At 44.5% G+C, this 22,025-nt stretch overlaps 1 protein-coding gene across 2 annotated transcripts in view; it reads right to left on the bottom strand.

Annotated features, from left to right (window-relative positions):
* CUL9 (cullin 9) overlaps positions 1-22,025 on the bottom strand; it is a 2,881,018-nt gene that overhangs the window by 511,322 nt on the left and 2,347,671 nt on the right. The window lies entirely within an intron of this gene.

Genomic DNA, 22,025 nt, shown 5'->3' with positions numbered 1-22,025 from the left:
CTCCGACTTCAGACCAGTGACAAGTGGAATACCACATGGTTCAGTCCTGGGTCCTCTCCTGTTTGGTACCTACTTCTCTGAAGTACAGGCTAACATAGAAGGTCTTTGGCTAATGAAGTTTGCAGATGACTGCAAACTAGGAGCCATAACTGAAACTCCTAACGATGTGGACATCCTACAAAAGGGTCTCACTGAGACAGATGCCTGGTGTCAAAGCCATGGCCTCAAGCTCAATGCCAAAAAGTGCACTATCATCCTTTTTGGTAAAAACTCTGTACCCATGAACTACCACACAGGCAGTAGTCTACTTAACACCGAAAGTGTGATGAGACCTTGGGACACAGGTGGGCAGTAGTCTCTCCTTTGATAATCACATCGCCACAGTAGTCAGGTAATTCTTCTACGTGGCACACCTCATCACAAAAGGTTTCTCATCCAGGAAAAAAAAAAGAGAGAATTGTTCCCCTCTACTCGTCACTCATTAGACCCATTATAGACTACAATGCCCCTTTTGGTATGTACCTCACAAGATATCTACAACAACTGGAAAGGCCGCAGAAATACCTTGCAAAGAGGATTACCGGCCTCAAACAGATGCCCTACGCAAACAGTCTCAAAAAACTCCAGCTTTACTCCGTCACATATCACCTACTCAGAGGCGATCTCTACCTAACATACAAAACTATGTCAAACCCAGAGCTGCTGGACATGCCCCACTTAAAGAAATCCCAATCCCTCCGAGCTACACGCTCTAGGGACCTAAACCTTGTCACCACAATAAACAGAACCTGCTGGAGGGAGACTTATACTCTGGAATAAACTACCTAGCTAGATCAAACAAAGCTCATCATTAGCACTCTTCAAAAAAATCTTGATGATTGGATGGGAAATAGGAAATTCACCCTGGGGATCACGTCTGGTGCTCTGCTTGACAGGGGCACAGGAAAATAATTTTCTTAGGTGGCGAAAGCCAGGGTACCTTTTTTGGCTAGGCTTATATAGGCCCTAGGGCCAATAATCTAGTACCTACCTATGATCATTCTGAGTGACTGACAAACGATGAAGTATGGTTGGGGGGGTTCTAAATTAGGAAAGAGAAAAGTTAAGAAAAGAGAAAAAAAGGAGGCAATTGATTCATAAGCTAGTCAACTGCTGAACAGGAAGCTGAGACAAAATGAGGGGAATATGAAGTTTCCCCAGAAATAAAAGTAAACTATAACAGATGGTCAGTAAGGAGTGGCCCAGAGGTATTAAGTCAAACGGGTATTATGAGCTAGATAAACATGCCCCTTCTTTGGGAGACAGTCAACTCAAAAGAGTTCTGTTTAGGTGTAAATATGCTGATATACTTAATCAGTTAATATGCTGAGCCTGTGTAATCTTTGGTTCTTCAACTAATGACTGGTGAAAGGATGGAGTGCAGTCACAGAAAATGGACTGTGCCACAAAAACTAAATTGTATGCAGAGATCTGGGCTGGGAAGACACTCCAACTTCAGAACCTGTGTATGTCCAAAGTGAAAACTGTAAAATTTACTCTCTATGGAAAGGACAAAGGTAATGTCCTAAAATGTAATGGTATTCCCAAGTCCAGTCCTGCAGAGTTAACAGACATTGGAAATTTACTAAGCAATATTTGAAAGACAGACAGCACTGCTATCTTCTATCCAAAATGTGAAGATGAGAGGCATCTCTATTAGAACAGTGGCAAATGCAGGTCTACAGCTTCTGGGACATTTGGCAGATAGAGGTGGAAAAATGGCTGAAAACATTTTAAAATGGAATGTAATCATTTACTGTAGTCCAATGGCCTGCTGCTATATTGCCCACCTAGAATAAAATTAGGGAAAAGTATCGTCTATTATCATCTGGATCCAGAATAGAGAAGGCATACTAACTTGGCTTGAGAAAGGAACACGATTTCTGACCATTCCCAGTGATTAAAGCTCGCACCTACAGAGGAGAAATTTGCAAGAAGTGGAAAGATTTGTAAAACAGTTTTGTAGTCAGACAGGCCTGGATGACTTGGGAACAGAAGTAATACTTCAGACTAATTTTACTTGCTCTTCCTTATTACGTGCATCTTACTCCAGAATAAACAAGAGTCCACTAAGAATAGCAAACACCCAACAATTAAGTCTATAACCCTTCCAAGAGCTGTGACAGGTTATACGCCTTTGATTTGCATGTTCTGGGGAAACAGGCTAGTGATGATACAGTGGGCATTTGTATTCACATCCAGAAGTGGGGAGACAACTCTCTTTGCTGCTACCAAGAATTTTAGAAGTAAATCCAGTCTGGTACAGTGGGATAAGACTTCAACGGGACACTGGTAGAGCACTACATAGGGAATACTTAAAACAATAAATTATTCATAAATCTTATTCAGTTAGAGATGGGCTTTTAACCTGTCACTACAGAATATAACACCTACAGAGGCAGCAACTTTGTGAAATTCCTGATGTAGAGAATTTGATATGTTAGGTGAATGCCAATATAAAACAAATTACACAACAATGCTACAACTGAATTCCATAACAAGCAAATGCCCATAGCCACTAGAAGTTCAGAAGTCAGGCCTGAACAGCACAAAGTAAAGAGATAAGTCTGTAGAATCTAAAGAAGATAACTTGGTTACAGTGTCCAATAAGCCACAGGCTTTAATGAATGTTTATGTAGTACCATTCTATTTTACATTTAGGAGCCAACAAAAACTAACAAAGGACAGGCAGGGTTTTCTAGGTAATCTTTGATCAAATAAAGACTATATTAGTTTACGTTGTTCAGGAAAATCGGAATATGATGTGCAGTAATTGTTTATCAGCACTGTTAATGAAGACAGTATTCGGATATTGTGAACATCTAATAAAGCCTTATTAAATGAACTACAGTGTTTGGAGAATTCATTCTGAAAAGTACACAAGACTTGGTCCATAAAGGAGAGACTGGCATCTGTTCAGCATGAGTTTGGATAATTAACAGATGAAGACTTTAGTTCTCAGTCTCATTACAGTTTTTCCAGCTAATTACGGTACAGTACAGTCTTATCAATTCTTACAGCTCCCAACTATGTTATCTGAATTTGCAGCATCATTGAAAAATGCAGCAAGAGATAAAGTGGCAGGGTCCAATGGCCTGCTGCTATAGCTTTATGTCATCTTGCAGGATATATTCTTACCTCACACGAGGGAGGTAATGAAATTAATAAGGCAGGGAAAGGGTCTACCTGCATCATGAAGGTAAGCCGCTGTGATAGGCATCTCTAATTAGGGAATGGACTAAATAATGGTGGGTCCCTTCATGGACCAGCTTCAGTTATAAATCATAACTGTAAAATTTTCTCATCAGCATTGGCGGAAGAAATTGTAACATTTCTGCTGGGACTAATGCATCTAGACCAATATGGCTTTGTACCAAGGAAACAGGCACACAATAACATTAAGACAAGACTTTGGCTTGTACAAGTTCACAGATAAAGTATGGATGCTGAGAAAGCAATGGATTTTCATTTTTTGTTTGCAGTCTGAGCTTCCCCTGGGAGTTTATAGACTTAATTAAAACATGTACAGTGAAAACAGAAGCACCGATAAGGATTCTAGGAAGGTATTTACACAGTTCTATTAATCAAGTGCCACTGCAGAGATGTTTGCTAGCCCAGCTTCTTTTTTTTTTCACTGTAACAGTGATTTGATCAGACACGGAGGAACTTGGATAGAAGGTGAGAGAAAAGACTGGATAAAGACCAAAAGACAGTTCTGCAGATGATTTGTCAGTTTAACTCAGAAAGCCAAAACACAGCTTAGACAGGCTTTGTGCCACAGGATGGGCTTTGAAAGAACAGATGGGCTTTGTGCCACAAGATGGGCTTTGAAAGAATTTCAAGATATAAAATAATTAATGATAAATAGATATTCTTATAATCAACTATATTTCAAAAGTAGGAGACAGGGCAGTTTCTTCAAATTATATAGGTTCACAGGAGATTACTAGGCTAAAGGCCCAAGAGCCTTTAAAAGCCTAACCATGTTTAACCAGAGTTTCCCAATTTTCAATATCTAGGTGAACAAAGTTCACAGAGGTATGAGCCTATACAATGGTATCCAACACTGACTGCCTCTGTCAATGAGGGAACATGGGTGCCACCCCCAGGATTAAGTTTACAATTATCCATCCATTGAGCTAGGTTGCGCTGGAACTGGGTTAGGGAAGAGCTTTGCTTCAAGTGACTGGGAAGCTTACATCAGAGAAGGGGCAATCTCTGAGAGATGCACCTCTCTCTCCAACATGGCTTATTCATGTCAGAAGCCAAGTTAAGATCCCTGGAACAAATGACCCGCATGCAGTTTGATTTATGAATGTGTAATATTTCCGTCACGATCGGATCGGAGAAAGCCCTGTAGGCCAAGCACAGATGTCCCCTTAGTAGCTTGTAGGAGACAGAAAACGCAAAGGAAAGAAAGAAAGCATACAGGAGTTCAAACAGATAACAACCAGAAGAAAAAATTTGATTCTGCCTTCAGTCAGGTAGTACGCAATTGCATTGATTTAATGAAAAGATGGATGATATGAACTCCTGAGTTTCTGCAGACAACGATACAAGCTAAACCAACTTTACTTCCTCTGATGTTATACACAGCATCAAATCAATCCAGAATCCATCGTACCTCTCAACCAATCAGGGACAAATCTCAACAGAATTGGGGGCAATAATCAGGAATACTTTTAAAATATTAGTAGTACTAACGCGAGTCATTAATAGAATTAGATAAGGTGAATTAGTATACATTTTCTGAAATAAAAGTAGTATATAACTCTAATTGTTTGCCATTTGCTAAGGGTAATTCACCACCTTTTCTCCAAAAATTATCAGTTTTAGACCGGATTAAGAGGGACACAGCTAAAATTTGACTAATATTTGGGGATATTTGAAAGGTATGCTCATGGCGACACTGAAATTAACAGCTCTGCAGAACTAGATACAGAGGTTTATTTTGGAGAAACATCCACCCAAAGTTAGCATGTTTGAAACTATATGGCTAAAAACAAAGATTTTGCAGTCTTGAATCTGGAACATTTTTATTTATATACTTATTTTTTAACGAGCCTTCCAACACAACTCTCACTCAGCCTCTGACTGTTAACATAGTTTTCCTGCTTGTCCAGTCCCAGATTCCTCCAATTACTCCTTATTCATGAGACACTTTGCTAGCTGGGCTACCTGACTCCTCAAGAAGTCAACCTTGTGATATTTCCTTACTTAGCTCTGCAAAGCAAAGGTTTTAAAGGGGGGTTACAGCTGTACAGTTGGAAGCCTTCATTTATGTGGCAACAAGTAAAAATCCCTGCTTAAGAAGTTACTACAATGACATTAAAATGTCTTTGCTGCCATCCTTTGTTATTCTTGATGGCCTTCTTCTGAGGTACTGGTCTTCACCACAGGTTACGCAGCCATCTAGTTCCCCAAGCATACCTCTCAACTCTTCAGATTTTCAGAGAATGTCCAGATTTTTGGTCTGTTCCTCACAGAACTTGTGTTTTGCTGGCAAATCACTGATGATTGTAGTCACTAAATAATGGCATACATTTGAGTTTCACACTTCATATCCTTTAGAAAAAGCATGCTAATACAACTCCTATTATTTTAGCAACTAAGTTTATAAGAGCAATGTTTAAAATCTGCCCTTATTTTTGGGCCTTTGTCCCCCCAATTATTTTAGTCTTTGTCCAGATTTCTTGCCCTAAGGGGTTGAGACCTATGCCACCAAGCCCTCCCCCCCCCGCCAGTATAGCAGAGTTGGACGTCAGCTGTTTCATCCCACTCTCTCTGTCCATCCCTAACAGAGGTCCAAGTCCGTTCCAAAACTCAGGTCACCAGTAGTGCACATTGATACCCTGTCTCTGCATCATGCTGGCAAATACAGGAAATTATCTAGCAGCTCAGTGAGACTGATTTTTATCAACTGGCCTTGAGGTACCAAGCTGAAAATAAAAAATAGAACTGGCTATACAACCTTTAGTAAGAAGCCCTTTTGAATTACAAAATTCAGATAAGAACAGCAGATATGAAGCATTATATAACTGACAAAGGAAACCGCGCCCAACCTCACTACAGTATTTTAAATGAACTAGCTTTGCCCACTGGCCATTATTTCTGTTCATAGGTTCATACTAGGCTATCTGCCCTAGGGCATTTATAAGCCTAGCCAGAATGTGTTTGGCTTTCGCCACCCATTTTAAATTAATTTTGCTATGCCCTTTTTTTGAGGTTAGTATACTGTGCCTCTGTCTAACAGTGACACAGAAGTCATACCCGGGGTAAACCTACGATCTCCCATCCACTCATCAAGATTCCTCTTGAAGAGAGTCAATGAGGGACTCTGCCTAACCTGGACTGGGATTTTATTCCAGAGTGAAGGGAGCCTCTGGGTTATGAATCTGTCCCTCCAGCATGTCCTATTTATTTCAGTGCTGAGGTTCAAGTCTCTCGAGCATGTAGCTTGATAGGATTTGGATTTTCTGAGGTGCAGCATGACCATTAATTCCGGGTTGGACATGGCTTTATACGTCAGGCACAGATCGCCTCTGAACAGGCAGTATGCCACTGAGTAGAGCTGGAGTTTCTTTAACCGGGCAGCATATGGCATCTGTTTGAGCCCTTTGATCCTCTTGGTGAGGTACTTTTGGGGTCTTTCCAGTTGCTGCAGGTGTCTGGTAAGGTACAGCCCAAAAGGGGCATTGTACTCAATTATGGGTCTGATGAGGGATGAGTAAAGAGGCACGATGACCTCCCCTGATCTAGATGTGAATCCCTTCATGATTAGGTGGGCTATATAAAATGTTTTTCTAACCACTTTGGCCACGTGGTTGTCAAATGAGAGATTGTATCAACTTGGGTCCCCAAGTCCCTAATTACTTCTTCTGTACTTAATGGATTACCACCTATGTGGTAATTTGTGGGCACTTTGTTTTTGCCAAAGGGGATGACTATACACTTTTTGGCGTTTAGCTTGAGGCCATGGCTCTGGCACCAGTTGTCTGTTTCTATGAGGCCCTTTTGGAGGATGCTTGTGTCGGCTGGAGAGTCGATTATGGCGCCCAGTTTGCAGTCATCTGCAAACTTGGTCAGCCACAGTCCTTCCGTGTTGGCCTGTACCTCCGAGAAATATATACTGAAAAAGAGAGGTCCCAGGACTGAGCCTTGTGGGATGCCACTTGTAACTGGTTTGGAGTCTGACATGGCTCCAGCAATTCTAACCATGTGGATTCTGTCCTTGAGCCAGTTTGCAACCCATCTAGTGACATAGGGGTTTATATTTAAGCTGGTGAGCTTATCTATAATGCCCGAGTGGGGTATTGTATCGAAGGCTTTTGCGAGGTCCAGGTAGGCTGTGTGGACCACCTTCCCCTTGTCAATGGCCTTGGTGACTGTTTCAAAGAAATCAACCAGGTTTAAGAGGCAGGATCTGCCCTTAACAAAGCCGAACTGGGTAGGATCCAGTGTCTGTAGGTCCCCAATATCTTTATTTATGAGGTCCATGATTATCCTTTCCATAGCTTTGCAGACCAAGCTAGTCAGGCTTATGGGGCAATAGTTTCCAGGATCCGTTGAGGCACCACCTTTGTGGAGAGGGACCACAGTTGCTGTACGCCACTCTTTGGGTACATATCCTGTAGTAAGGCTGAGATTGAACAGTAGTTTTATGTTTGGGTTTAGCTCTTCTTGGAGTTCATGTAGGACGCAGCCCGGGACACAGTCTGGTCCCATTGATGCTGTGTTTTTTGCTTTGGAGAGGGCGGCTCTTACCTGAGCATCCGAGATGTCAGGGGGGCAGCACTCTGCTGGAATAGATGTTTGCCCTTTTGGTGGGGAGGGGGGGGATGTTTGCGCTGAACCTGTCAGCTAGGATGTTGGCAATGTCTGTGGGTTCGGTGTATTTTTTGTCATTTTGGACTAATTCTGAGCATATCTGGGAATTACCACCCAGGTTCCTAACATAACTAAAGAAAGCCTTGTGATTATCCTTAGTGTCCTGTGCAATTTTTCTCTCGAAGCTGGCCTTAGATGATTTTATGAGTGCCCGTAGTTTTTTGCTAATACTGATCAGAGATGCCTTCCCTTTTTGGAATTTTGCTCTATCATTTAGTAGCTTCCTCCTTCTATTGTATAGCTTGTTTATGGCTGGGGTCCACCAGACAGGACGCCTGCCTTTGGAGGATTGGGTCTTGGTTTTATTTGGGATCGCATGATCCATGCATTCCTGAAGGTGTTCATAGAATGCGTTTATAAAGGATTCTGCGGTCTGGGCCGTATTTTTCACAGGCCCGGGGGCTTTGAAGGATTCCACCTCAGTTTTGAGGAGTGTGAAATTTGCTTTAGAGAAGTTTTTCACTGTGGTTTTCTGGGCAGGGGGTGGTGTCGGGATGTGAACATCCAGTGAGATTAGTTTATGGTCTGATCTTACCAGTGAGGGATACACTTCTGGTCTGGAGCATAGATTCCCCATGTTGGTGATGGTGTTACCTGCCAAGGCAAATATGGTTCCAAGACAAAGCTACTGAATCATCTGTGATTGCCTCACACAACTGAGTTCACAAAAATGTGAAAGTTCCTGAATCTAAACGGCATTCAAAACTAAAAAATACACACAATAAAAGCATTTTTGCTGGGAGGCACCCTCCCTCATATTTTCCTGATGTGGGGAGAAAGGGGTTGCATCCCCCACACCCCTGCTACATGTATACACCAACTCCAAGATCACACCCTTACATGAAAAGGAGAAATCCCAGATACATCAGCAATTCAACGTTTTGATGAAAAGCCAGGCAGCAGCACAGTACTGATGGCACAAATGTCTGTCAATAATTATTGTCTCATGGTCAAGTGTGGCTCCCAAAAAACAGAAACGCTTAAATCATGTAGGCAGAACCATGCACATGCCATCTGGTTTGAGAGAAGGCTAACTTACCAGGAGAAAATACTCAAGAGTGTTGCTACTTCAGAAAAAAAAATACACAGACTGGAACTTTCAAGGACATATGTTCCAATACCTGTTGGCAAAGGATTTAAGGAGAAATTCAGGAGTGGGAAAACATGGGGGAGAAAAACTTCCAAGAATTCAACTTTGGAGAAAAGAAAGAAATGGTGAATTAAGCATGAGGAGAATTGTCTCATCTATGCATAACACTACTGTGTGTTTACTCCAACAACCAGTGTTACTAGCATGGCTCAAATGGGAACATCACTTGAAAGAAGAGATTCTAGACAAGGAAAAGATTGTCCTGGCATAACAAAAACAGACAGTTAAGTCTTAGTTATAAAAGTAATTTGTGTAGCAATACAGTCCCTGTCTGGTGACCAAGATGCAACTTTGAGTCTTTGCCAGACTACAAGCCAGGTACAGCTACTGGTCTAGCCAGTGTAGAAACCAGCTTGGTAGGGAGTGGAAATTTAGAGCAATGCAGGTTTGCCTCTTTCTGAGGGGGCAACAGATTGTCCCTAGGATGTGGATCCCATTCAGAATCTTCAGTGAAAGCCACATGTGACATCTGGTTAAATGGGGACCAGGCCAACTTATGGATTAACACATCCAAGAAATGAGCCACATCCTCAATTAGCACCCACTCTATGCTCATCCCTCGAGCATGTGCAAGTGAAATGACACAGCACTTAAAGAGACAGCCCCAGCAGCTCTCTCTCAATGCTATTCATGCTGCAGCTGTAGTGCACAGACAATCAGATGGTTGGCAGGTACAGGGAGAAAAGCTAAGGCAAAAAATGATGTTCTTTGAGGTCTTGCTTCTGTCCTGAAGAAACATCCAACAGCAGGACGGCAACTAATGGTGAATATTCTGGGATTATTTTTTTAGGCGGGGGGTGGGTGGGTGGGTTACTGAACAAGTTTTGACTAAATACAGTGAGATGGGGACCAAATATGTTCTTCATTGGAGAAGATCATGATGCACACTTCATTCTACAATACCTGATGTAACCTGGAGTTCATGTGGAGGCACCTACTTCAAACAGGCCAAGGCTATGTCTCTTTGGAAACAGGTGACGTCACTCCCCACAAGCCACTGCATGTCTTGTCTTGGATGCTTATAGGCATGTGCATGAAGGAAAACATAGGGCTATAAGGAAAAACACTCTGATCACTGCTTGCATGACAACCTTGCTGTGGCCATACTATTAACTCACAAAGGGAAGAAATTGGTTATAGTGGTCACAGAGGTGGCTTGACAGTTGGCAAGCAAAAAAGGAGAAAAATAACTTCCTCAATTTCATACTGGTTGCACAATAATGCATAGAGTAACCAGTACCTCATCATTGTCAGCATATTCATATAGATATGCTATATTGCTGTCGGGATGACAGACATGATGGTATGAATGGTAGACTGTGGCCACAGAAGTGGCTTGAAGGTTGGCAGCAAAGAGGAGAAAAAAATGCTCATTTCCATGCTGGTTATCAGATGACACAGAGGAAAGTACTTCACATCATTTCATGATATTCATTACAGATAGGCAATGCTGCTACTGCTTGCATCTGCTGCTAAAGGTAGTTAGCATAACATGAAGGAATGGGAGTCTCAAAAGAAAAGAAAGAGCTGTAAGGATCAAGGAAAATTAGTGTCATAATCATCGAATTAAGTCCTTTCAAAACAAATGAGAAGTTATGTACCTACCATAACGTTCCATGTTAGTTGTCTTCTTCTCGCCTTCTTTCTTGCTGGATGGGTTCAGAGCCGATCCTCGGCTCCGACTCGGCCAATACTAAAGCTCGAGAGCTACCTCCACCGGCTCGAGGCTCCCCTATATCCCACAATGCTAGGCGGTAACTACTCAGATCTCGTTTGTTAGCTAAAACCATAGCAGTTCTAGTCTCCATAGGATGGAGAAGAGAGAAAAAACCCACCTCTATATAAACCTGTATGTAAGCTACCACAAACAGAAAGGGAGAATAGAGGTGGTAGAACATGTGGGAAGGAAGCCCCAATGGAAGATCCCAAAAAATCCTATCGGTCTGTCCAGGCTGGGGGGAAGGAGGGTGGGACGCAGGAAAGAAGGCGAGAAGACGACAACTAACATGGAACGTTATGGTAGGTACATAACTTCTCAATGTTAAGTTGTCAATCTCGCCTTCATTCTTGCTGGATGGGACCGCGTCCCTAGCACCTTACCCCGGGTGGCTTATCGGAACAGACTCTTGAGAAAAGTGGAACCAAAGTTGGCACGGTTTCTGGAAGCCATATCCAATTTGTAATGCGAGATAAAGGTATGAGGTGAAGCCCATGTGGCTGCTGCACAGATGGAATCTATTGGTAGCCTGTCCTGAAAAGCTACAGATGTAGCTAATGCCCTGGTTGAATGAGCTCTAGGTCTTGAAGGCAGCTTTTGATGTCTGATTTCATAGATGAAGGTAATTATAGAGGTACGCCATCTCGAAAGGGACACTTTAGAAACTGGAAGGCCCATTTTCCCTTCCGCTTAAGACAGGAAGAGCTGGTCAGATTTCCTGAACTGTTAAGTCCTGTCTAAATAATATCGAAGTTGGCGATGAACATCTAGAAAATGTAACTTTTGTTCCGACCTGTTGGAATAATCAGGGAAGAAGACAGGGAGATCGATAGTCTGGTTTAGATTTGCCTCAGAGGAAACCTTAGGCAAGAAGGACGGATTAGTCCGGAGGGACACCCTGTCCTTATGGAAAACTAAGTACGGAGGACGACTGCAAAGAGCATGAAGTTCAGATACCCTTCTAGCTGATGTTATGGCTACTAGAAAAAGGGTTTTCCATGAGAGCAACTTGAGAGGGCATGAAGCTGCAGGTTCGAAGGGGGGGGGAGAATCAAGGACGCTAGGACCAAATTCAAGTCCCAATGAGGTGGGGGATCTTTGATTGGGGGCTTGAACAAAAAGATACCTCTTAGAAAGGCTTTGCAAAGTTTATGGGACATGATACTGGAGTCCGAGACACCTACATGAAAGTTAGATATAGCAGCTAGTTGCACTCTAATGGTAGATGAGGAAGAGCCTAAATGAAAGAGCTCTGCCAGGAAGTCTAGGATAGATTGGATAGGTGCGGTGAAGGGGTCTATGTTTTTAGATGCTGCCCAGAAGGAAAAACGTTTCCACTTACTATTGTAAATCCTTCTGGTAGAAGACTTGTGAGAGGCTATCAGGATGTTACGGACTGAATGAGAAATCAAAGGAAGCCTGGCTAGGGTAGGAATCGGAGAAACCACGCTGTGAGGTTGAGAGATTGGAGGGAGTGGTGCAGCTGGCCCGACTGGTGGGTCAAAAGATCTGGCACTGGGTCCAGATGCCAAGGTTGCTCCAAGAGGTAATGATGCAGGAACGGAAACCGTATCTGTCGAGGCCAGTAAGGGGCAATGAGGATCATAGTGACTCTCAAGGCGATAGCTTTCTGAATTAATTGAGAGATCAGTGGAAAAGGGGGGAAGCATACAGAAGTCCCCGGGGCCAATCGTGGACTAGAGCGTCTCTGGTGGGTTGGCCTGGTAGAGGGTGAAGAAATCGTGACACTTGCTGTTTTGGGGAGTAGCAAAAAGATCGCAGCAAGGCCGGCCCCATCTTTGAAAGATTTCTTCCAGCACTGATTTTTTTTAGAGACCACTCGTGAGGCATGAGAATAGCCCTGCTCAACTTATCCGCAATCACGTTGGACTTCCCGGGAATGTGCATTGCTATCTGAAACCGCTGAGAAGAGATCGCCCACTGCCAAAGTCTGAGTGCCTCTCGACATAAGGGATAGGACTTGGTTCCACCCTGTTTGTTAATGTACCACACTACGGACATGTTGTCCGTCTGAATTGCAATAGTCCCTGTGGGAAGAGAGTCCTGAAGGGCTTGCAACGCTAAAAGCACTGCTCTCATCTCTAAGACATTTATGTGCAAGTGGCACTCGAAAGATTGCCATGTGCCCTGGACTGTCCTGCCCCGATAATGCCCCCCCCCAATCAGGGAGGCGTCCGTTGTCACCGTGGCGATTGGGGGGGGGAGGGATGAAGGGTGTGCCCTGAAGAACTTGAGGTGATGTCATCCACCCAGACAGGTTATTCTTGCATGATTGGGTTAGCAGAATGATGTGAGACATTGGGAGCTGTTGGAAGGACCATTGAGAAAACAGCATCCACTGGAGGATCCGCATGTGAAAATGAGCTAGGGGAAGAAGTGTAATGGTAGCCGCCATGAGTCTTAATACCTTCAAGACTACCCTGGCTTTGATCTTGTTGCACTGAAGCAGAAGGTAAACGTGTTTGCGGATATCTGATACTCTTTGCTCTGTCAGTCTGGCAGAAAGATGAACTGTGTCTAAGGTGGCGCCTATAAAGGTAATAGACTGACAAGGCGACAAGGCAGATTTTTCAAAATTTACTGAAATGCCTAGAGCTTGGCAAGTTTGAATGGTGAAGTCTCTGGATAGAAGTTGTTGATGCCTGGTGGTGGTGGTAAGGAGCCAGTCGTCTAAATATGGAAACACCTGGAATCCTTGACGTCTCAGGTGAGCCGCGACCACTGCCATACATTTGGTGAACACTCGGGGGGCTGTAGTGAGACCAAAGGGCAGAGCTCTGAACTGGTAGTGACTGGCTCCCAGCCTGAAGCGGAGAAACCTCCTGGAGCATCTGTGCATTTTGATATGGTAGTACGCATCCTGAAGGTCTATTGAGCACATCCAATTGTCCTGACCCAAGAAGGGTAGAATGGACTGTAGCGTGACCATCCGGAATTTTGTTTTCTTCACATACTTGTTTAGCATGCTGAGATCCAGTATTGGTCTCCAGTCCCCTGTCTTTTTTGGTACCAAAAAGAATTTGGAGTAGATTCCAGATCCTTGTTGGTCTACTGGGACTGGCTGGATAGCTCTTTTTGACAGCAGCTTTGATATTTCTAACGCTGCTTGTTCCCTTAGACTGGGTGGAACGTCTGGAAGGGATCCTTTGGGTTGGGATGGGATGTAAATAAAGGGGATTTTGTAACCCTCGGATATAATCGACTGTACCCATTTGTCTTGAGTGAGGAAAAGCCAGGCTTCTGGGTACAGTGATAATCTTCCCCTGACTGCCTCCGAAGGTGGACAGCCGGGCAGCTCCTCAGGGATGCTGAAAGGGTTTATCAGAGAGAGTCTCTCTGCTACCCTGGTTTTGCGGACCATCTCTGCCCCTAGGGCGGCGTCTATTATTGTTCCCCCCTCTGCCTCTAGAAGGGAATCGACTTTGTGCATCAGATGAGACTCCTTGTGGTTTGCGGAACCACATTTCACCCCCCCTTCTGACCTTTGGGATAAGGTCTGGAAGGGGTAGAAAAACGGACTCCCATGGCAGAGAGAGTCTTACCTTCCTGTTCGCACCTAGTCAATGTATCCTTCACCTGAGGTCCAAACAACATTGAGCCATCAAAGGGGGAATTGGTGAAGGACGCCTTGAAAGGGTCCGCAAAATTGCAAAGCCGCATCCAGGCGTGGCGTCGTAAAGCTACACCTGTGCCTGCGGTCCTACTCAGTCGCATATGAGATAAGCCGCATGGAGGAGTTGACAATCGAATTCAGGGTTGCCAACTGGGAGTTCATTTTGTCTTGGAACCCCTCAGCTGTTGGATCCTGCATAGCATCACCCATATCTTTGAGTAAATCCCTCTGGAGATGGGTGAAGTGACACAAGTAGTTCAGCGACCGCATGGCAAAGGTCGCTGAGGAAAACATCCGCTTACCATACCTGTCCATTGTCCTAGACTCCTTATTAGGAGGATGGACAGGTGCCGAAGGATCGGCTAATTCCTTCTTAGTGGCTGCGGCCACCACCATGGCATCAACAGAGACGCCTTTAGATAAGAACTGTTTCTCTTTCGGGGCTGTAATAAATATAGACGGCCTCCTTGGGGTAGGTTCCACCGAATCAGGGGCCGTCCACGCCTTCCTTGCCACCACTTACATGAGGGGGTCAAAGGGAGGAGACACCCAGGAGGTGGAAGGGCGAGAGCCAAACGCCTCAAGGTAGACCGACTCGTCTTCTGAAGGGTTAAGGGCGGGCCAGTTCCCCCTCTGTTTAAGGATTTCAAGGATGTCAGCAAAAGAGACATCCTCAGAGGGGGACCGAGGGGAACCCTCAGATTCCTCCAAGTCGGTGTCCGAGGTGATAGACTCAGGGGAGTCAATGTGCTTCCTCTTGCACTGTCTCTTCCGAGGGGGTTCCCCTGCCGGATCAGGAGAAGCCTCAGAAGAAGAGGATATTCCCAATGGGGAAACCTGAGGGGTTGGCTCTCTACGGTCTGGTACGAGGGGGTGGGTAGAAACCACCACAGGCACTGAAGAGGGAGGAGCTGACGGAGCCGACCGTGGGGTAGACACGGGGCCTAGCACGCTCCGCATGACCTCGAAGGTGCCCCGATCAGGCAGGGCCGAAGGTCCCCGCTCCAAGGAGACAAGGACCCCCCCCGGCACCGACAGGGACGGCTCCGAGGCCAATGTCTGAGCCGAACTCACCAGCGCCGACGCTCCGAGAGGGAGAACGGGGTCGGACAAGGGTCCGATGCCACTCGCCCCCTCGGAGCCGACGAAGGAAGCCCGGTGCCGAGATCCCTCCAAAGAGGAAATCGGAGCAGACGACGGAGCCGAAAGGGAGGGCATCGGCTCCAACGCACCGACAGCCACGGCTCCGATGAGCTCCGGCTCCGAACTGAAAGGAGTCGGAGGAGGAACAGAAGAAGGGATGGGAATAGCCGCTGACTGTTGAGTAGGGCTATGCAGCATTTGGGCCAGTGCCTCAGACTTGAGAAGTCTACTCACCACCCTCTGTAAGTCATGGTCGGACAGCCTGGAGGACCGAGAGGAATGGGACCTGTGGCTGCGCTCCAACAGAAGAGGAGATCCCGGGGCCGAGTGGATGGAGCCGATGGAAGGGGACCTCGACCACTTCTTAGAAGGTGGCTCTGATAAAACTATCGGAGCCGACTGAGTCTTGGCACCCTCGGCTCCGGTTGGAGCCGAGGTAATGGTTTGAGTCTTCGAAACATCGACTCCAGCCAGAGCCGATGTCGAAGTAGTCTTGATGCTCCCAGCGAACGGCTCTGAAGCTGGAGCCGACGGCCTGGAAGTCTTTGAAGGCTTCCCCAACGCAGACTGGGTCGAGGAGCCTTCAGGCTTTAATAAGCCTCGAAGAATAAGTTTATTTTTGCGTTCCTGCAGGACTCTCGGGCTGAATGCATGGCAAACAGCACAGGAGTCTTGCAGGTGCAAAGGTCCCAGGCAATATACACAAGAAGTGTGACAGCCTGTCAGAGACATTTTCTGACAGCACGAGTCACACTTCTTGAAGCCTGAGACCTTGGAATCTTTCGACATCCCAGAAAAGTGACTGTATACACAAATTAGACACAGACACAAAAAAACAGACACACCCTTTAACCAAAAAGGAAAAGCCAATCACACTGAATGACAAAGGGAAAAAAAGAGGGGAGTGGGCCAAAGGCCTAGAACTTAAAAGGGAATAAAAATGAGGGAGGACCCAATTTAAACTAGAAGGATACCCAGTACTATAAAACTGACTAAACAAAAAGGATAGGGGTAGTTATTTTAATTTTCTGACTAGAAAAATCTCACTAACCTGCCAGAGCCGGTAGAAGAAAGCACCTCGCAGCTAAGCGGCAAACGAGATCGGAGTGGTTACCGCCTAGCATTGTGGGATATAGGGGAGCCTCGAGCCAGTGGAGGTAGCTCTCGAGCTTTAGTACTGGCCGAGTCAGAGCCGAGGATCGGCTCCGAACCCATCCAGCAAGAATGAAGGTGAGATTGACAACTTAACATCAAATGTTAACAGTGATGCAGAGCTCCTGCAAAGACAGGGACAAGGGACAGGCTACTTTTTAGGACACAACAGTAAGTCAGTTTATGGAGTATGACAGCACTATATGGCACAGATCAATGAAGTACAATCAGAGTCCCAAAAAGCATGCTTCTCTCTTAGGAAATGGACTTAAGAAATGCACACCTTCACTGTCTTAATGTCAACTGTGTACATTATATGTCTGTGATTGACTGTGACATACATTTTGTTTACTATTTCAATAAAAAATAACTTTCTAAGGATAGGAAAGGATCACTGACTAAGCCAACACAGGTTCTCTCTCCCCCATACACAATAAGAACATCTTCAACGTAAGATAGCTCTGCTACAAGAGAGACTTGCTAGCAACCTCCATCACTTCTGAGACTACCTCCATCACTTCTGAGACTACAGCAGGGAAATCTGCTGGGTGTGATACACTAATGGCAGAAGGCCTGCATACTGAAAAGCATAATATTGTGACAAGACCATTGCAATGGGCATTGTACAAACATTTTAATATTGAAGGAGCTCAGAAGCACAGGAAACAAGAGCCACAAAGCATTATAGAAAATTAAGTTTATATAACATGGGATTTACTCATTACCAACAGTTCAAAAAATAGATGAGAGAAAACCAGATATAGTTGTTGTGTCTTTCGGCTTTTCCTGGTTAGGGGTCGCCACAGCGGAACTCCGGTCCGCTAATGATTGGCAGTTGATTTTACGGGCTGAGTTGCCGGCCCTAACGCACAACTTTCAACAAAGGTACGCCCATTCATACATGTCTCCACAGAAGACGCTCTAGCTGAGAATCGAACGGGACAACGTCTTGCTGTGAGGCGACAATGCTACCACAGCACCACCACCGCGGATAGAAAACCAGATATAGTAGTCCATGAAAAGAAGACAAAAATAACATTGATCATGGAAATTGCTACACCAAGTGATTACAATGTCTTACATACAGACACAAAGTCATAAAATACAAGCATTTGCAGGCAGAAACAATGGCAATGTGGACTAAGGATACCCGGACAGTTCCAATAGTAGTAGGAGCAACAGGTCTCACAAAAAATAATTTACAGTTGTATTTACTAACTCTGTATGAATGGCAGGAGCAGTCCATTCTGGGCATACTGCAGATGTTATGAAGCACACTTCTAGATAACATCAAAGATTGACACATTATTAATTTCATGAACTTTAATCATACTTTGACTTAGAAATGGGATCCATTCCTGTCATGATATTAGAAACCCAAAAGATTTGGAGAAATTAAAAAGGAAACAAGGGACAGTAATGAAAAGGCAGGCCCTTAGGTTACAGCAAGTTATTGTTCCAACAAAGGCTGATTTTCTTAACTTGTACTGGGAAAGCTTCTAGCACTACTACAGACCGGAAATCCAAAAAACACACTTTTCTGGAACCAAAGCACAGTACAGCATAGTATGGACAAATTCTGGTACTACTACTATGAATTTTGTGTTCAGGTGGGGAATCATAAGCAACACCAGAAAGACATGCACAAAACTTAAAAATCTTCTATGCCTCAAGGCAGGAATATATCCACCATCAAGTCTTCCTTGTCCTGCTGAAATGAAAGAAATGGAGGGAAATGCATTCTCCCAAGAAGCATACAGAATGAACTCCACAGATCTGCCATGCAAGAAAATCCCAATCAGGCAGGAGTCATAAATTCTTCTTCCTCACAAAACAACTGCAGCTACAGGTCAATAAGTCTACAAGCACATTCATTCTTCTTGAGATATGAACACCTGTTAAGGATGATGCTACTTGTCTTGTAGCCCAGTGTCAGATACACATTGCCTCTCTGCACATGGGGAATTACTGCGGGCTGCCTTACATTCTATATCAGACTGGCTTGCTGAAGTAAGCAAAGTTAATCTAGCTGCAGCTCCCCTTCCAGACATTTCTGGAGAAATACTGCCCAAAGGTCCAACCAATTGATGCAGAATACCTCTATTTGAGGGACCTGTTTCCATCTGGAGAAAAAATGGGCCATGACACTCATCACTCCACTAGCAAAGCACTTGTCATGTGGAGCTTTGACTGCTTCTGCTGAAGGAAGAGATCATCACTACTTAAACTGATGACACTGTTCATCATCAATCCCCATTTTTCCATTTTCTACATGGAGTTGGGGTGTCCTGTTAACTGTCATATCTCTCACTTCAATGTCACTTTCCTGCCTTCTTTGACACTCATGCCTGAATGCTGCATGTTTCTCTCATTCAGTCCATCCACCTCTTTGCTGGCCGTCCTCATTTCCTCTTACCTTCTTCCTTTATGTCTCAAAATCATCTTCTGCAACTGGAGCTTCTGCTCTTAAAGCCTCATTTCTTTGTCAGTCCCACAGTGTGCATCCTACTACCCTTCTCAGGCACTTCATCGCCATCACCTCTAGCTTCCTAAACTGCTCTGGATTTGCTTTTCACAGTTCTGTACCATACTGGCCACATCAATGTTTTATACACCTAACATTTCAGCATCTTTGGTATTCTTCTGTCATACACTACTCCTGCCATTGGGTCAGTTGTCCACAGCCCCTCTGATTCTAACTTTGACCTCCTCATTCAGACTTCCCTTCTCCTCAACCACCCCTCCCCAGACACCTGAAGACGTAACCCTCTTCAATTATTTTCTTTTCTACCTCAATTCTCAGCTTCTTCAGATTTCCCTCATTTGCTGCCATTGCAACTGCCTTATCTGTACACTGTTTCATCCCATGTGTCTTCACTTTTGCATTCCATTCCCCTATCTTTTGCTGACGTTCTTGCTCAAAGTCTGCCTGTAATGCCACATCATCTGCATATAGGAACTTTGTTAATCTGTCCCCTCTGACCTGTTTGCTAATGTAGTCCACCAACAGTATAAACAGCAGTGGAATCAGAGCTGACCCTTGATGCACACCCACTTCCACTGGGAACCCCTCCAAGAGACCGAACACTGTTTGTACTTGAGTCATTAGGTCATTGTACATAGCTTGCAATAATTCTACCTATATTTCTGGGACTTTGAACCACAGCACGACTGCCTAAACCAGCTTTCTTAGGACCTTGTTACATGTTTTTTTTCCAAGTTCAGGAATGCGTAAGTTGGACTCTCTCCTCATTTCAAGCCTTTTCTCATTAATCTGTCTCACTGCAAATGTCGGGTCAATTGTGCTGCATGCAGCCTGATCTGAATCTGAACTGCTCATCATCTATCTTACTTTCTACTCCTCTTTATATATTCATTTATTAATCAACCTCTCCAGAACTTCCTGCAGTGTGACAAGAGTTTGATACCTCTATACTATCATTACTATACACAGTTGTGGATACACTCTTTGTTTTTGAGCACTGGCACTAATATACTTTATTCTGCAGTCATCTGGGGTATGCTTTTCTTTCCACACCCTCAGGAGCCATTTCTCTCCCATCTCACCCAACATCTTTATCATATCTACTTGTGACCTCATCTGATCCTGCTTGCTTTGCCTGACTTCATTTTCCTTAGTGCTGTTCTTACTTCCTCAATGGTAGGCTCCTCCACTTCTTTCATCATATGCTGTGTCTCGGGTACTACAGCTTCTGTGGGGTTTTCTTCATTCAGAAGCTGTTGGAAGTACTCCATTTGCCTATGATGTCCTATGGACTGTTAAGCAGGTTGTTGCTGGCTTCCCTTATGAAGGGTGCCCGACTATCCTCTTTACATTTCTGTCTTTGCTTTACAACCTACTAAAGTTTCTTTGTGCCACCTTTCCAGATGATGGTTGAATGCCTCTGATACCTTGTTCTTTGCTACTGCAATTCCTCTCTTTGACTTTTTGTTAGCCAACCAGTATTCCTTCCTAGCCTAGTCCATTTTTTCTACCTCCAACTTCTTCCTGCATTCCTTCTTTCTTTTGATGATTTCCTGGACTTCTGCATGCCACTACCAACTTTCCTTATGTACCTTATTTCCATACCTGGCTCAGCTGCACATCTGTTCTGTAGTCCTCACGGATGCTGTTTTGAGGCACTGACCTCTTTCAACTCCACCTACTTCTTTTTCATCTTCTTCTTGAGGTGCTAGAGCCCTGAGTAATTCCTTGAACTGCTGTGCTTTCCCTCTAGTAAACTTCCAGATCTTTAGCCTGGTTTCTGTTGATCTTAAAGCCTTCTATGAACACTGGTTGCAGCTGATTGTGGCAACCAGTGTTTTATGCTGTGGGCCGACCGTTTCACTGTGGATGACACTGCAATTGCTGATTCTACCCCACTGCCCTTTACTTACTAGGAGGGATTCTACCAGAGTTGCATGTTGGCCACTCTTGTATGTGATCTTGTGACTCTCTCTCTCTTGCTAAACTGCATGTTGGCCACCATCAAGCCATTTGCTAGATGGAAGTCTAGAATGGCCTTTCTTCCTTTATTCTTGTTGTCCCACCCATGTGGACCCAGGCAGTCTTCATATGTGCATTCAGGGTCACCCATTACCAACACCAATTCATGTTGTCTTGCTTTGCCTAGTACATCTAGTGCTGTTTAAATGCACTCTTTTCCTCACCATCACAATTCTGCTGTGGCGCATAGGCTGAGATTATGAATACAACCCTATCCTTATACTGGAGTTTGATTGCCAATAGTCCGTTACTAACTGTGATGAAATCCCTCACTATCTTCTGAAGCCTCTCTCTCACCAGAATTCCCACATCATTTCTTGCCTGTCCTCCTCCTAAGTAGTAGACTCTGGATCCCAGGCCAAGTGGCTTTGCTGCACTACCCTTCCGTCGTCTCTCCTGGATGTATAGGATGTCCAGCTTCTTCCTTACCCTCATGTTATCCAATTCCAAGGACCAGTCAGTGAACCAGACTAAATGTAGCAATTCTTAGTTCATGTTTGGCAGGTTGCTTGATTTTCTGTCTATCTTTCGCTCAGCAGAGCTATCCCAGGTAATCCAAGCTGGCCATCTGGCCACAGACGAACCAGTAGCTTACTGATCCAGGGCTGGTGGGGTTTATGGCTTGAACACACTGGTAAGTAGAGGCCCTGGCTTAGGTCAGTGTAGGCCGAGTCTTCAACTCACTTATCACCAGCAAATACCCAAACCCATTTGCCAACATTAGTCAACATGACCAGATCACCTAGAGCCATATTTGTACACCGAGTGGCCTGCCATGGCATGCAGTCTGTGATCC

This window comes from Protopterus annectens, chromosome 1.part0 (assembly GCF_019279795.1).
Source record: "Protopterus annectens isolate FY-2018-M chromosome 1.part0, PAN1.0, whole genome shotgun sequence".
NCBI lineage: Eukaryota > Metazoa > Chordata > Ceratodontiformes > Protopteridae > Protopterus > Protopterus annectens.
The sequence above is the reverse complement of the archived record's forward strand: the minus strand, read 5'-3'. Positions and strand labels throughout refer to the sequence as shown.